Raw genomic sequence first — 17,537 nt, 5'->3', positions numbered from 1 at the left:
GGTAAGCTGAAAACTAGCTACAACGTGCATACGGTAAACAGAATTACAAGGGATACTGCCACTTACTGAAAAGGCTAAGAGCAACGCCAAATGTAGGAGTACTCAGTCCGTTCGCCGTAGCGTCATTAAACCGGACTTTCACCGCTCACGTGACGCGGAAGTCATCTGTCTTTTCTAAACACAGTGAGAGGACTAATATACTCTGCGTCTGCTAGATGAAGGACTAACTTTCTAGTAAACACTAAGAGGGGATTCCTTATGTAACGAGCTGACCCGTTCTAACTTACTGCATTATGGACGTTCGTGAGACTTGTTAAAGAAGGGAAAAGAAACCGTAAATAGTAAATAGAGTGCACATTCTATTATTGTGAAAAAACAGTGAAGGAAATAAAATAAAATAAAATAAAAAAGTACCAGGTTCATGGAAGAATAAATAAATAAATAAAGTAGAATATAAATACATATAACCAGTCTGCCATTCTTTACATTCTTGTTGCTACAATATATCAATACATTGCCCTGGGTTAACAGTAAATTCATTCAATGTGACGGTAGCATCCAAAACTACATCGAAGGAACTACATCAACAGACCAGAAACAACCTCTTTTTTGGCAAGGTTAATTTTTCAGATTAGCGCCCAGATTTCATCTCTATCATTTAGACCAATGCTAGCAGACTTGAATTTCTCGATGAGTCTTGCTTCCAACCTGTCTAGCTTAGACTTGATTTCTTCCTGTTTAGTTTTTCCCAGTACACATAGGACTGTCCATAATATGTCATTTTCTGTATGTTGAAAGTTTTCATAATGGTGCACTAAAGGTGCTCCCTGAACTTTACATTTGATCCTCGATTTATGTTGGAGGATACGTTTCTTTACAGCTTGAGTTGTCTGTCCGATAAATAAAATGTATTACACGGACATTTGATACAGTATATAGTATTTTTTGTATTGCAATTGGCAAAACTTTTTTGATGGTGTTTGTATCCATTGATTTCAAATTCCTTGGTGTCTGTTGTTAAATTACAAGCTACACAATTTTGACACCTAAAGTGTCCTATTATGGGGGGCAAATTCAGGAGTCTTCGTAAATCTTGAGGTGGAGACTCTACTTATCTTGTTGCTCTTACCAAGGATTGTCTTATGTGTTTACCTTTTTTTTAAAAGCAAACAGGGTTTTTTTTATCCCTAGATGTTTAATAAGTTTCCAATGCTTTTGAATGACTTTTTTAACTTTATTCGCTTTAGGGTCATACTAGGTTAGGCTGGGTTGCAAATTCTTATAAAAGGTTTATAAGGTCCTTAAATGCTCACACATTGTTCCTTTGAATGAACTGTACTGTATCATGATTAATAAGGCTTTTTAAAAGGTTTCACGTGGCTTTTAGCTATATGTTTTGATCTTTATTGATTATGATATATATATATATATATATATATATATCCTTGCTTTCAAAGCAAGGATATATATATATATATATCATAATCAATCCTTTCTCGCTTTCACTCCCACTCCTGTAGAACAAACGAGATATATAACCGAATAAAGATGAATGGATTGATTGACAGCTCTTCTTTTCCATTGAGTTGTAGTGGATCGAGTAGATGATCCAACACAAAGTAGGGGTTGGCTACGACTAGCTCACTAACCACCCGCATGTATTCAAACCATCCTAGTCTGTTTAGCCAATGCGCATGGAGTTGATCCTTCAGTATGCTCAGTTTCAGCTGGCGCCCTCACTGCTACGTCCTTGTGAAAACTCATTGGTTCATTTTGGCTCGTTGTTGCATAGCAGCTGCCGGCGCTTCAGGCTCAGACGTCAGAAATAACTTTGAAACTTTTGTGATGGCCTACATTCTTTCCAACTCCGCCGTGATAAGATGCAGAGATACAGCGGCCCACTTGTAGACCCTCCAGGGAGCTTTATTCACGTATGCCATGGAACCCGGCCAGCCTAGGAATGCGTTTCCTGCCCTTGATTATTTATTTATTTAGTTCCTTGTTCTGCTGCTACATACGTTCTTTGAGGGAAATTGACCCACCCATCTGTGGCCACAACACCTGCAACCTGAAAGGTGAGATGGCCAAGCATGCATCGTCTGAGAAAGGTTTTTCTTGTTACCAGCATCTGCATCACAGTTTACTGCATCAGAGCCTTATAGCACCACAGTGCGCTAGTAGGGGTCACCCCAGAGTGAGAACCTACCATTCCATCTGCGCAGCGGTTCCTGATAGTAGACCTTGATGGGCAAGCCCATTTTAAACTGGGGGAGTGGAATTGCTGAACCGAAGAGGATGAATGGTTTCATCGTCCGTGGTCGGTCGTCCCCAATGCCACTCCTCACCTGGACACCCTGCAACAGCTTGGTGGATTCACTGTAATCAATTACATTAAACCAGAGTTCTTCAATCTGTGGGGCGCCCCCCGGCGCGCCACCGTCTCAGGGGGGGCGGTAGTCCGCCGTAAATCTCACCTTTGATTAAAGAAACAGACAGCAGAGTGAAGCTGCAGGGGCCCGAAGGAGGGGTGAAAACTATTAAAGCCTCATTAACAATACGAGAGTTCTCTTTCAGCCATGTAATCGCCGTAAAGGGACTAAGCACAGGTGTAAATGAAAAGTAATTATTGTGGGAGGGTGCAGCACTGATAAAGGGTTTAAACTGCCCTTCTGAAGACAAAGGTGAACCATATGGTTGGAGAGGGGATAGAGCCGCTTATAGATCTGAAAACAATCAATCAATCAATCAATCAATCAGTGACACTTATAAAGCGCGCTACATACCCGTAGGGTCTCAAGGCGCTGGGGAGGGGGGGTGCCGCTACTGCTCGAACAGCCAGGTCTTCAGCTTCTTCCTGAAGGAGAGGTGGTCTTGGGTCAGGCGCAGGTCGGACGGGAGGGAGTTCCAGGTCTTGGCGGCCAGGTAGGAGAAGGACCTTCCTCCTGTAGTCGCTCTTCGGATGCGGGGGACGGCGGCGAGGGCGTGGTTGGCTGATCGGAGGTGGCGTTTGGGAGCGTAGAAGTTGACTCGGCTGTTGAGGTAGCTCGGGCCTTGGTCGTGTAGGGCTTTGTGTGCGTGGGTGAGGAGGCGGAAGGTGATTCTCTTGTTGATGGGGAGCCAGTGAAGGTCTCTCAGATGACCGGAGATGTGGCTGGATCGTGGGATGTCGAGGACGAGTCTGGCCGAGGCGTTTTGGATCCGCTGGAATCTCTTCTGGAGCTTGGCGGTGGTCCCGGCGTAGAGGGCGTTGCCGTAGTCCAGTCGGCTGGTGACGAGGGCTTGGGTGACGGTCTTCCTGGTCTCTGTGGGGATCCACCAGAAGATCTTCCGTAGCATGCGTAGGATGTTGAAGCACGCCGAGGAGACGCTGTTGACTTGCCTGGTCATGGAGAGGGAGGAGTCCAGGACGAAGCCCAGGTTTCGTGCATGGTCTGTCGGTTTGGGTGCGGTGCCCAGGGCGGGAGGCCACCAGGAGTCGTCCCAGGCGGAGGGTGAAGAGCCCAGGATGAGGACCTCCGTCTTGTCCGAGTTCAGTTTCAGGCGGCTGGTCGTCATCAAACAAATGTGTGCAGGGGCCTCTGTTCATCTCTGCAGCGTGCGGGCTCTGTTTCACATCAAAATGCAAGTAATCTCATAACGTTTTGCAGAGGCCTCCTAGGGACTCGTTGAGCAGATCTTTCCTGAGAAGTTTGCATGGAGTGCAGGTTTCAACTTTGGGACGAATTTCACTGCGCATCTTTATTTTTCTTGTTTTATTTAATGGGTTTGAATGTTCTGTTGCAGATTCCTATCTTATGAAAATGACACTGTATCTGGTATGATCCTTGCAATATACTGTTTTCTATAAACAAAGTATAAACTTGTTTTATTTAATTTGCGCAGGCCTGCTTGGCAACACCCCTGACAGTTATTTTTTTTTCTTGTGCCTCAGTTATGATCATCTTCAGAGCTGCCGCTTGTCTGCCCTGTAACAGCTGAGAACTGTACATTACATAGCAGTCTGTCTTCTCACTGACAGTAAGCTGTGTTAGTAGTTGCTTCCACTAACCTGTTTTGGGTCAGATGTCTGTGAGAGCCACTGTGGTGCTTGCCAACGTAACTTTTCAGCGCGCAAAGCAACACAGAGTCAGAAGAGCATGCCGGGTACCTCTGTGTGACAGGCTGCAACTGGTGTGATGGGGCCACCAGCGGGGCTTGGCAAGCAGTGGGCAATATTCAGGACCGGGGTGCACCGCTCAGTAATTCAGCTTGTGGTTTATGATGTGACTCGTCTTAGAGTTCCTTGTTGCTCACATGGGTGTCATTTCTGATATGTATGTTTCCCTCGTCTTCACTGCTTGAGTTTGCCTGCGAGAAATTGTCACTCATAGTCCTTGAAATGTCACTCATAATTACACTGAAAATGTCACACATAGCAATCTGAAACCTTGGCAGCTATGTTTGGGGGGGGGGGGGCTATCCTGGTTAATTCCTACAGCTGAAATGCTTTAGCTGCAGTGGGAGGTAAGGAGCCCCCATTTCTAAAACTGAAAGCAACTATTTTGCAACTATTTACTGCAAGTGTCTGGGAATGTACCCTGCATTCAGACAACTTGCTCCTCATTCTCGCCCTTCACTTTCATGCTCACCCTGCACTCACAGCGATAACAATTCCCTCATACTGACCCCCATGCACTCACACCATTCACCCTGCACTCAGTAATCACGCTGCTCTCACAATGCACTTCCGCGGTTTTCCCTGTACCTCAACCTGCAGCCACACAAGCACACTACCCACCCTGCACTCATGTGACACTTCACTCACCTGTCCCCCTCACTGCTCAATCTGCAATCTCACTTAAACAAGCCCATCACTAACCATGCATTCATTAGTCCCACTCTGCACTAACATGCACACCCAAATTCATATGGTCACCTCACTCACCCTGCGGTCACTCCACGTACCCTACTCTCACACTGTCGCATACCTCACTGTGCACTCACATGAGCACTCCTGCCACCCTCACAGCACAGAGGGTTAATGTGCCTGCTACAAAGAAGGTGTACCATGCAGATCAAAGAACTGAGGGGCATATGTTCAAGGAAGTTGCGGAGTGAGGCGTTTAGCAGTCATGGGTTAAAGCCTCTCTCCACCACTTCAGAAACGGAAGGCTGCACCATATTTACAACAATATGGTGCAGCCTTGCGTTTCCCCTTAGCAGTGTAGTGCCAACGCAGACACCATTGCACCATAGTTCAAGGGTGTCTGGGTGCAGGGAAAATATTGTTTATGTTCAGGAGGGGGACCTTCCTGTACATAAACAATCTTTAAATGCCATTTGTCTCACTTCCATGTGTGCTGCTTAATGCAGCACACACAGAAATCACAAAATGGATTTTTTTAAAGAGTACAAATACAAGGCATTTTGCTTTTTCCATGTGTGCTGCACAAGGCAGCACACATGGATGAATGAAAAATGAGGAGAAATAATGCATTTCTCCTACTTTCACCAGCTTAAGACCAGGTTTTCCCTGTTCTTAATTTTAACGCTGCTTCACTTTTACGCTGCCCTTGTAAATAGGGCGCAACATCAAAATCAGTGCCTGTTGCAGTGGAACGCCCACTGCAACACCCACTGCCCACCATTTCACGCTAAGCATAGTATGAAAGAGGGTCGTATTTACAAGGCAGCGTTAAGCCAAGTTAAGTGGCTTAACTCTGCCGTGTAAATACGGTAATGCCCCTATCACCACCACAACGTTGTAAAAAGTGATGGTGTGGTGTCTATAGGTGCTTGTACATATGCCCCTGAGTATGATGAAACTATGAGTAGCACTATAAAAAAAAATTATATGTTTGCCAGAAAGGTGCTATAGAGAGATGAGGTGCATTGTTGGTGAGTGGTAGTGAGGGAATTCATGGAGAAGGGGAAACACTCATTGTTTTGAACATTATTTGCCGGATATGGCCAGGGATATGCGGGTGGCGGTCAATTATGTAGTGTACCAGATTCCAGAAATTTCTGTCAGGTGGTGGGGGGGCCCGACATTTACAAAAATTCAGCTGGGGGGGCTCAACCTTCAAAAGTTTGAAGACCTCTGCATTAAACCATTCTGATTGGTCGACATGTCGGCCTATCAGATTGTCAAATACGACCACACTAGTTCATCAACAAATCGGATTGGCATGGAAAGACGGTGCAATGGGTAGAATTTTGAATTTAGTGGTTGTGGTGGAATCTGCTGAGAGAGATGCCTATTGCACCTCAAGGCCTCATGGCGAAACAGCATGTGAGGCGCTGACTATTTTTTCTAGCTGCGGACCATAAGTCACGGTGGCCGCAACCAGTTCTTACAGTTATTGGCAATCTGCTGGTGTTATCCGTGCCTTTGACCACAAAAGCCCTCTAGCCACGTGCCAGCGGCCAGCTGCCTTACTTCCTTTCCCGTTAATACGTTTAAAACCCAACATTGGGGACGATTATAAAGCTGCTGCATAACTCCACAGGAACTAGAAAGTGGTTCACTTTCTCTCTTCTCAGCTGTGATACTAAGATGCACGGGGCTTTGTCCAATAGAATGCGAACTATAATTAGCAAATACTTTTACCAAACCTTAATGTTGTTTTTATTGCATTTTCTGAAGATAATTCGTAATGCTTTTTTCCGTTTATATTTTTTCCAATATATTTTACTTTTTTTATTTCTATCCGCTTTTGGTAGTTTCTCATCTAGTCCCTCTGACCTCCGTTTTACTCTGAGGCCGGTCAGACTAGGGGGCATATTACCAAAGGCCTTATTGCTGCTTTAGCGGAAATTTTTCCTGCTAAAGCGGCGATAATTTTCTCGCCCTATTACCTAGCTGTCGCTAACACTAGTTAGCGACAGCTAGTAGGAGATAGCGATCATCTTGGGGCCCGCTTTGCATGTCAGCAATATTTATCGCTAATGACATGCAAAGTGGGCGTGCCAAGATGTTAGTGACTGTAAACAGTCGCTAACATCGCTATCTCCTTTTACCTTCAAAGGCGTACTTTTGGAAATATTTGCGCTAAGCGCGAATATCTCCAAAAGCTAACGCCTGCCCAGAGCAGTTCTTAGCCATGTTATCCAATGGGAGGTGGATAACATGGCTAAAAGCATTAGCTCAGTAATGCATGAATATCGCTGACTTTTCAGCGATATTCATGCATTTCGGCCGATTTTCATCGCTTTTGAGATAAACCTTGATTATAGCAAGGTTTTTTATCTGCGATGAAAATCGGCGGAGCTCGGCGATAATAATATTGCCGCTAACCGTGTTAAGCGATAATTATCGCTTAATCTTGGTAATATGCCCCTGAGTTTCTTTTTGCTATGGAGTGTACCTTGTTAGAACAAACACAGTACATGAGGTGCGTCCAGGTAGTCACCGGAAAAACGGGTTCGCAAACTCCAGGCCGCCAGCTGAATTCTGGCATTGTCGAGTTATTATTTTGCTTAATGGTTTGAAAAGCACAATGATGTAGCCAGGTTAGCAGCGAGACTCGTGATATAATGATACTTTGCCTTTTCCTAATTATGTAATCTGTGAGCACCAGCACCCAACCATAGTTCCTTCACAGGAAAATGAAAGAAGTTCGGGGTGAGTGAAAAGAGAGATTACTCTGCATCAAGGAGGTGTTCCATGGGCATAACAGTGGGTTTTCCCATGCAACACTCATGTAATTTGACGGTGCGCTAGATTTACTTAATCACATAAATCTAAGGCAGTGCCAAAACCTTTCGGCCTCACCAGTGTAGGTGTAACAAGAAGAAATATTTTTATTTCTCTTAGTTTTTTCCTCATTCCATGTGGCTGCATTCTGCAGCATTCATAGAAAGAGGAAAACGCCTCTCGGGATTGCTTTGTGCTGGAATGTTCGCCTTCCTGCACAAAAACCATCCAGCGTGCAACGCAGACCCTTTGCACCATGGTGCAAGGGTGCCTAAGTTGACGCTAGGCAGCAAATTGTGTGCCAGCACAGGGGAAAGGACAGGAAGGTACCATATTTCATAAATATGGTGCATTACTGTCAGTTCCCATTGGCATGGGGACAGCGCTGCAAGCAGCGCTGCCCCATGCTAATTCCTCATAAACAAGGCCCCTTGGGGCTTATTTATGAAAGACTTGTGCTGCCGGAGCGTTACTTTTTTTGACGCTTCGACAGTGCATGCCTTTCGGCGATGCAAAGCTATATGGCCTCACAGATATGGAGTAAGACAAGCTGCGTTGCCTTACTCTGTGTCAAGGAGATGTTCCATGGGGGTTGCTGAGGGTTGTCCCATACAACACCCATGGATTTTTACGCTGCCACATATTTACTTAATCATGTAAACCTGGGGCAGAGCCAAAACCTCATGCCTCGCCAGAGCAGGCGTAACGAGGAGAAATATTTTTATTTCACCTTGTTTTTTCCTCTTTCCTGCACCACATATAGAAAGAGGATAACACCTCTCCAGATTGTTTTTGTGCAGGAATGTGCCCCTTCCTGCACAAAAAAAATCCAGACTGCGATGAAGGCATCCTACGTTGGCGCTAGGCAGAAAATGATGTGCCATCGCAGGGGGAAAGAACAGGAATGCACTGTATTGCATAAACACAGTGCAATCCTGCCCTTTCAGATTAGTGTAGTGCAATGCAGCAAGAAGATTTGCGGCGCTGCCCTATTCCAATTCCTCATAAATGAGACCCTGGTGGGTTGCAATGTGATTCAAGTGGAAAGTGCTTTGGTGTTGTGTGTAATGACTTGATTGGTGCTCGTGTGATGACATCAGTTGCTGTGTTAAGCCAGTAGTGGGGCGAAGAGTGACAAATAGAAACATGAGATTTATATGATTTTATTTAGTGTTTTTTGGGGGGGAAAGGATGTGGGTTATGGCCAGGGGTTTAGGTGGGCTGGGTCCTGCTGGTGCTGAGCACCAGCAGTTCTAAAAATCAGGTGCTGAGTTGGGTCCCTATCGGACTGTCCATTTTTGCCTTCACCCTCGGACAAAAAACATAAATATGAACTCTGTAGCAATGCGGGCACCCATCATTGCATTTGATGCAGCTTCTAAGAGACTTGTTATAGTTCTTTCAGTCTCATCATTTCAGAACTGAATCATTCAATATGCTTTACAACAAAGCCATAGTTGTTGCATATTTATCTTATTCAACTAACAGCCATTGACAAATCCAATAGCCCTTGCTTGTTGTAGGTGTATGCTACTTGTATCTTATATCTGGATGCAAAGACAGATGCAGCATGTTAGACGGGGACCCGGAGGGTCGGCCGAGTAAAGGGGGAGAGGCCTCCTGGCGAGGGCCCTTTCCGGTAATCGTACAGACAAGTAACTTCCCCCCCACAGACGGACACCACACCAAGATAGATTACGTAGACTTTTATCGGTATTCTGAAGCAGGTTAACTTTACGATACAGTGGGGACCAGGATTCGAGGATCCCGTCAATTCTAGTCTCTTTGGGGAAAGGGGTAGCGGGACAGTCTGAGTACCGGCTCGGTACGGGAGTCGCAGGGGTGGAGCTCACAATCCTCGAGCTGAAGGGTTCGCAAGGAGGGGCCGCGGCAGCGCCAGCAGGCCTTCAAGATGTTTCACGAGAGGATGGGCCGCGGCAGCGCCAGCAGGCCTTGCAGATGGTTCACGACGAGGAGGGCCGCGGCAGCGCCAGCAGGCCTTGAAGGTGGTTCACGACGAGGAGGGCCGCGGCAGCGCCAGCAGGCCTTGAAGGTGGTTCACGATGAGGAGGGCCGCGGCAGCGCCAGCAGGCCTTGAAGGTGGTTCACGACGAGGATGAGCCGCGGCAGCGCCAGCAGGCCTTCAAAGGTGGTTCACGAAGAGGAGCCGCGGCAGCGCCAGCAGGCCTCCAAGGATGAGTTCGTCTCGGTGTCTCTCGACTCCAGGATACAACTGCCTTCCTGCTCTGGAGCTGCCCCAGTTATAGGTCTGGCGCCCTTTGATGTCCGGACCCTCGCACTTGGTGGTCGGGAGGTCCGGGATGAGGGAGTCCAGACACCCAGCAGGGGGGTGGAGCCAGCGCCCAGGGAGGCTGGGGGCGATCGAAACCTGGCGGAGGGGAGCCATCGCCACTCCTTCTCCCATTGACCTGCCAAGTGGTCTCTTCACCCCCTGGGTGGATGGTGGTGCCTCGATGTCGGGGCCTGGCTGGGCCCGAGGCCGAGGTCGACCCGAGGCCACGAGGCCTGGTCATGTAGTGTCCAAAGATGGCGGCTGGGCCGGAGACAGTGGTTCGGGAATGGACCCGGGCCAGCCGAGACTGTGGTGTTCAGGAGCCATGGTTCCCTCGGGGAAGGTCCGGGGGTTGCCCCGGCGGGTTGCAGGGGTTGTTTCTGTCCGGGGAACAGGAGGAGCAGGGGTCCGTGACCCGCCATGCGGGGAGGGGACAAGCCGGTCATGAGGCCTGTCCAACACAGCAAAATACCAGTCAGGTGGCACACTATGCTAAGCACAGATTTTCAGTTTAACTGTTTTTAAGCCACGTCCTTAATTACATCGGCCACGCCTCTTTGAGAGACCCCCCAGTTTTTCATCCCACTTGAAGCCTTAGTTATGGGGGTTTGCAAAAGTGGAAAGTGTTTTGGTGTTGTTTATGGCGAGTAGTGAAATTCACTTCTCATGCAGCTAAAATCTTGGCCCTGCACTTTCTCTTGGAGAGGAATGAGGCAGAGTGAGAGATAGAAGGCGCCCATGAGGTCGTACCTTCTGTCCTTGAGTGTGTGGTGGCTGTACTGCTTGTGTTGGACTCCTTCCGGATCATCTGGTGCCCATAGTTTTCGAGAGAGAATGAGTTTGTTCAGTGGTCGGTGGAAATCTTCTTCTTTAGTTAAGAAAGTGTGAGTTCTTGACTTACTACCTGCAACCCAGGTAACCGTGGATATTTCTTGTTTTAGGGAGCGACTACCGTCATTTTGTAGCTAGGAGGGAGCTGCCTCGCATCTTTTGTGGCTGCAAGATGGAAGTGACCAGGCAGTCAAATTAACTCTCACATACACTCATAACAGGCACATTTTGTTTTGTTTCCTTATTATTTGTTTGAATATTTCTCTTCCTTTTTGAAACTACAATTTACAGAAAATAGATGTATCCTTTACATTTAACATATTGTAAGCATGTTGCTTGCCAAACACATGCTTGCATCTATATTCGTTGTGTTTAAATTCTAATAAAAATGATGTTAGAATATAAAAAATGAAGGTTGAAGCTCTTTATAGCACAAGCATCAAAGAAACACACGGAATTTCTTTCCTGGTGAAGTCTGTGTTGAGTGATTCATGGAAAAGGCCAGGAATATCCACATGAGCAGAATGAAAGAACACGATGACCCAATGTGATGTGGGCCCCCTTTCTATGTGTGCTGGCCCTGATGACTGAAATGAAGTGGAAATAACGTGAAAAGGCACTGTCCCCTTGTGGCCATTTTGAGGAATAGCAATTTAAAGACCACCCACTTAGAGAGGGTTTAAAACTAGATGTGGACCAGCCAAGCAAGGCTCGAGCCAGGCTGGGGCTGAATGCCTGGGGCTGAATGCCTGGCTCAGCTCTTGTCCTGTCAGGACTGGCAAGCTAAAATAGAGCCGAGCCATGCATCCCGGGCACTGGCTTTTTCCTTCCAGTTCCCTCGTGCAGTTTGAGAACACAAAAACCCTTAGATGCATTCAAGAGAGTGGATGGAACAAAATCTTATAAATGTGCTTTACTGCCTTGGGTATCTATCCACAGCCAAGCTGAGCTGCAATTCGCATGTATCTCATTAAAGGCCTGTAATTGGACAGCAATCCCAGCCGGACGCCAGAGTGTACTCTTTGTTTTACTGATCAATGTAATTATCGTCATTGAGGTCCAGACTGGCTCTCTTTTTACTGTGTTAAGCTAGGGGAAGGCATTGATATTAACATAAAGTAACCTTCTGCGTTACCTTAACTTAGCTTTGTATTTTGTTCAAGAAAGGCATTTTCTACTTATATGGGTCGAATTGAAATGTTAAGCCTGTATCTGTTGATCATAGTGTGCTAATTTAATTCATGAAATAATTGAACGCACAGCAGTGTCCTTTGGTGGTAAAAGAGAGAAAGAATCAAATTGTTATCAAGTGGATGCATTGCACAGTTTATAGTCAGGAAAACTAGGTTCAGAGCCCAGTTTCTCTCTTGCTAAAGTGTATGATCTTACGAAAAATCACTTTACTTCACTTTGCTTCATTTTGATTGTTAGATCTTTGGCCACCTTAAAGTTATTCAGTTCAGGATGTATGCAGTGCAAAATCTCACTCGTAAGCGGTTTAATAGACAGGGAGGTTGCTTGTCATTTAATAAATCTACATGTCATTTAACAGTACACATGACAAATCCAGTGCTTAATTTGAGCTGGTGCCTGCATGGGGGCCCACTGGCATAGATTTTTGGGAACCAGCACTTATTTTACCTTAGAATTCAACACAGAGCAAAAAAGGAAAAATATACAGACAGGGATGAAGGGGGAGGAGAAAGACAAAATCAGCAGTGAGAAATAGAGAGAACAGGGAATAAAATGAATGTGCAAGAGTGAGATAAAGAGGCAGAGAGTGTATGGTGGTGGATTAAAGGTAGGGGTGTGGCTTCGATGGGGGTATATGAGGTGTGACACCCCCAAAATAAATGCATCCTTGGATTTGTAGTTGGGTCTGGGGGCCCTACATCAGGTCTGCTATCTCTGAGTACAAAACAGTGACCTCTGATGTAACCCCTTCACTGCGTTTGTCGGCCAACGGCCGTCGCAAGCACTACCTCCGTAGTGCTGCGCACGTCCGTTGGTCGACGCGGGCCCGCCCACTCCGCTAAACCGCTGCACCGGGGCAGAATAGTTGCTGCGGTTAAACAGAGGAGAGAGAGAGAGACACAAAGATTCCTCTCTGGTGGCTGAATTTCAAAATGTCGAACCACATAACCTGGAATTAATACCGGCTTCCCTGTTTATCCAAATTGTGTGATCCTAGGCACATATTTTATTACACAGATCCTCCTTTTTTTATTATCACATATGAGCGCACTTGTAAATACGTGAGTTCAGGATGTGTGCTGCATAACCACCTCTTATATTTGATTTAATAGACTGTGATGTTGATCCATTAATTATAAGAATCCAGGCTAGGTTTAGGGTTTACATGACAGCTAACTTGTCTCTTAGTTTACTAATGGCTTTGTCGAATGAATTTTTCTAAAAACTATGGGGCTTATTATCAAGCCTGTGCGCTAAAATTATCGCCGCTTTATCGGCCGAAAACGGCCGATAAAGCGGCGATAATGGGCTTGATAATATGCTCTGTGGAATTCCAATCGAAGCCCATGTTAGATGTCTTCACATCTAACATGTGCTTCGATTGGAATTCCATAGAGCATATTATCAAGCCCATTATCGCCGCTTTATCGGCCGTTTTCGGCCGATAAAGCGGCGATAATTTTAGCGCACAGGCTTGATAATATGCCCCTATAACTTTTAATACATTTGTTTCTACACAGTGATACAATCTGATGTACTGAGGTGAAACACTTCTGCATGTTAAAGTAATGCACATTTTTGAATTCTGAAGAGATTGTATCATTTTCTTTACATTATGTTTGTTGCACCATATACATGACAAAAGTTTTCATGGCTCTGCTTGTGCACGGACTCTTAGAGCTAAGCCAGGCAAATGGCTCAGCTCTTTCTCCGCTCGTCCTAATAATTTGCCTGCATGCCCCCCTCCATTTGCGACTTGAGCTTCTCACATGGGGCTGTCGGTCTCCTGGTAAAATGATTTGATAGAGTCATGGACTAGAAACATGGAGCCCTGCCCACATGCACTGGTTTGATCACTCTACCGTATAGGTTTCTAGTATCAGAGACGAAAACGAGTGCGCGCATTGAAAATACATTTAAAATAAGTGACCACAGGACATAGAATCCAGGCCGTTTTGTTGTACATGACTGTAAACACGAATTCCCAGGCAGACATCCCAGGCGGGATGGCCAGGGTTGTTTCCTCAGAAGATGTGACAACCCTGAAATGCATTCTTGGTTTGGTAGTTGGGTCTGGGCGCCCTGATTTGGGTCTGCCATGTCGGTTTTACTTGCAGTTCTCATTTCACTCAATGGTTTCAAAGGTTTCAACTTGAAAATTGGAAAAAAAAATATTTATATAAACTGCGCCTCTGGTTAAAGGGGCATGAGGTGGAAATAAGATTAGGCAGCTTGGTATTCACTCATGGCGGTGTTGTCGTGACATTGGTGTGGGGAAATGTTCATGTTTCTAGAAATTTTAATCGAGTGATACAATCCAGTGTACAAAAGTGAAATATAGTTGTTAAAGAAATTACATTTAAATAGGTCTTTATCATATTTTACATAACGCCTGCTGCATCTTTTACATGCTGAATCTTTTTATGGGCTGGCTCGTGCTGTGGATTTTAAGGCAAAGCCATACCCATGGACCCGTCCTCCCTTTGGCCTGCCCTCCACTATTTAAAACCAGAAACTAAGCGTGATACAAAAACATCTGAAGGGAACAATGAGGGGTTTGTCGTTTCAAGAAAATTCACTTTAAATCATGCAAAAAAAGGGGTGTATTTATACTGTTGTCCCTGTTTGTAAGTAGAGGGTGGGCTTATACCAGCTTAGTGTGATGCCTTTTTTGCTGGTGTCAGGTAAGGCAGTGAGTCTGACCTTCCATAGGATGGTAGATGCCTCACTGTGTCCTGGTGTTGGGTGCTAGACAGGCCACTGGGGCTGCAGTGAAGCAAAGTGTCGTACACAGATACGAAAGAGGTGTTATTAAAGCAAACTATCTGTGTGAAGTCATCTGAACTGTCACCAACTAGTGATGTTAACAGAGTCTGTCTGTTTACTCGCAGATCTGTCGGAAGGAGGCCTGGCTGTGATTGGACATGTTGCTGGAACTTTCATCTTGAAGAGGGATGCATACCACTTGTCGATGGACCCACAGACAGGTAGGCCCACACAGTTTGCTTTGACCTCCTGAGGGAAAGAGATGTTCGGGGTTTTCGTCTAAGTAGAGATTGCAATCACATCGCAGACACAAATCCAGATAGACCTACTTTGGGGGTCCTGTGAACTAAAAAAACAAACTAGGACATGGTGGCATCTTAGTCTTGAAGAAGATGCCCAGCGCTAGTCCACAGACCCACACACGAGTCGCTGCACCATATCTCGTGAACTCCTTAAAACACCATGGCATGTTTGGGTTTTAGCATTAGGATGCCAAGGAACCTTTCTCATCACATTGTGACAATGTTAAAAGTGTGGTAAGTTGAGCCCAGGACATATTTGTTAAATAGACCAAATGATGAGCAATCCTACCCTATGTGCCCTAAGGAACTCACAACAAACCTGGACATGTACTTTGAGTTAGAGGTGAGTTGTTGACCACTTGCTGGCACACATACAGATAGGGAACCCCACCCATGATTCATGTAATCCCCACAGGAAACCAGGCCGTCTTTAATTGTTTTAGCCTCTGTTAGATCTGGGGGTCTCTAGTTGGCATTGGTATTCACCTTTGTCCAAATAGGGACCCTTACTTCTAAGTCAGGATAAGGGAATTACACTCCTTAATAACCCCTGCTCACCCCCTTGGTAGCTTGGCACGAGCAGACAGGCTTATCTCAGAGGCAGTGTGTTAAGCATTTTTGAATATACACAGTAATACAGTGAAAACACTACAGATGGACACAACACAGGTTTTTATAAAAATAAGTATTCTTTATATAGACTTAACACAAGACCACAAACGACAAAAAACCCCAATACTACACTTAAGATTACTTAAAGATGATTAAAGTTGCTTAGTTCAAGTTGATGATAAATGCGAAAAAAGTTCTCAACACAGTATCTGGATGTGTAACGCAAAGTAAACAAAAGGTTCGCAAAAGGGGAGATGCGTTGGTTCCGTGATCCGGGGGAGATGATGCGTCATGCCTCAATGCTTGCGCACAGTAGGGGATGCGTCGTGATTCTTACTGGTGTGGAGGTGATGCGTAGATTCTCGGCCTGCGGGCGCGTTGCGGTGTGCAAGATGGCACATTGATGCAATGCGATGATCCAGTTGCAATGCAAGAAGATGGCGCCCTTGATGCAGCGATGACGATGCGTAGACGCCCTGACACGCTTCTCTGGTAACGCGATGGCGACTCTCGATGGCGTCACGCTTCTCCAGTGATGCGACAGCAGGCAGCTTCGATGAACACACGCTTCCAGGGAGATGCGGCGAAGGCTTGCTTCTCCAGCGATGCGACGATTTCAGCTGCGGTGGCGAGACGCTTCTTCTCGATGCGTCACGCTTCCAGGTCCCAGCGACACTCAGATGTCTGGAGTTGAGAATTCCCAGCGAGGAAATTCAGAGGGGAGCTGGAGGTGAAGTCTTTTGTCCCTTAGACTTCAGCAGTAGGCAAGCACAGTTCACGCACAGTGCAAGCCCTTGGAGAATATTCTGTAAATGATGAAAGTCCTTAAAAAGTCCTTCTCCTTTCCCTTGGCAATGAAGCAACCCCTGCAGGCCAACCTAGCGAACAGCACACTGGCAGAGGGGCAGTACAACCCCTGCAGCTTCCTTGGTTCTTCTCCTTGGCAAAAGGTTTCTTGTTCCAGAAGTGATCTAATTTCTTGGGATCAGGGTCCCAATATTTATACCCCAAAATCCTTTGTTCTCTGAAGGCAGAGAGGCCTCTGCCTAGTCCAAACCAGTTCCTGAGCACTTTGTTTACATGACTCTCTTTTTCCTTTCACTGTGCAGGGCAGAGACATCAGCCTCCCCACATGAGGTGGAGCCAGCACGAGGGAGGGAAGATTTCAGCTCTGGAGCACTTTGTTGACATAATTCCTTCTCTCCTTTCACAGTGCAGGGCAGAGACATCAGACAAGCCACAGGAGGTGGAGCCAGCATTGTAGAGGGAAGGCCCAGCCCTATTCAGGTCCCAGGTGCAACTCCCCCCTCCCGTCTAGATGCAGACCTCTCTATTCACCACTGGGCTGCCCCAGCCTGTCTCCTGGAATCTCCCAGCCCTGTCACTCACAAACCCAGACAAGGAATACACAACCTAGCAGAGGCAGGCCTGGAAAGTTAGGCAAGAAAATATCTACTTTCTAAATGTGGTATTTTCAAAAACAGAATATTAAAACCAACTTTACTAAAAGATGTATTTTATAATTCTGAGTTCATGCATATTCAATTTGAATTTCTACCATGTTCCCTGAGTCCGTTAGGATTATAAGAATGTAATCTATCTGTCCATACTAGCCTATGGAGAACAGGTAGCCTTCAATAGTGAAAAACGAAAATGGATGTAATTCACTATTAGAACATGCTACACACATCAGAGCATGTCCTACCTTATACGTACAATGCACCCTGCCCATGGGCCTACCATAGGGTTGTCTAATATGAAACAAAGAGAAGGTTTAGGGACTGGCAAGTGGGTGCACTTGCCAAGCCGACATGGCAGTGCTGGACTGCACACAGGCCTTGCAATGGCAGGCCTGAGACACACT

At 46.0% G+C, this 17,537-nt stretch overlaps 1 protein-coding gene across 1 annotated transcript in view; it reads left to right on the top strand.

Annotated features, from left to right (window-relative positions):
- Positions 1–17,537, top strand: part of LOC147748137 (sphingosine 1-phosphate receptor 2-like) — a 229,644-nt gene that overhangs the window by 121,449 nt on the left and 90,658 nt on the right. Inside the window, exon 2 of the mRNA XM_086958961.1 lies at positions 14,885–14,980. The gene's annotated coding sequence lies outside the window, so the exon portion shown is untranslated. The remainder of the gene's footprint in view (positions 1–14,884; positions 14,981–17,537) is intronic.

This window comes from Lissotriton vulgaris, chromosome 1_1 (genome assembly GCF_964263255.1).
Source record: "Lissotriton vulgaris chromosome 1_1, aLisVul1.2, whole genome shotgun sequence".
Lineage (NCBI taxonomy): Eukaryota > Metazoa > Chordata > Amphibia > Caudata > Salamandridae > Lissotriton > Lissotriton vulgaris.
The sequence above is the reverse complement of the archived record's forward strand: the minus strand, read 5'-3'. Positions and strand labels throughout refer to the sequence as shown.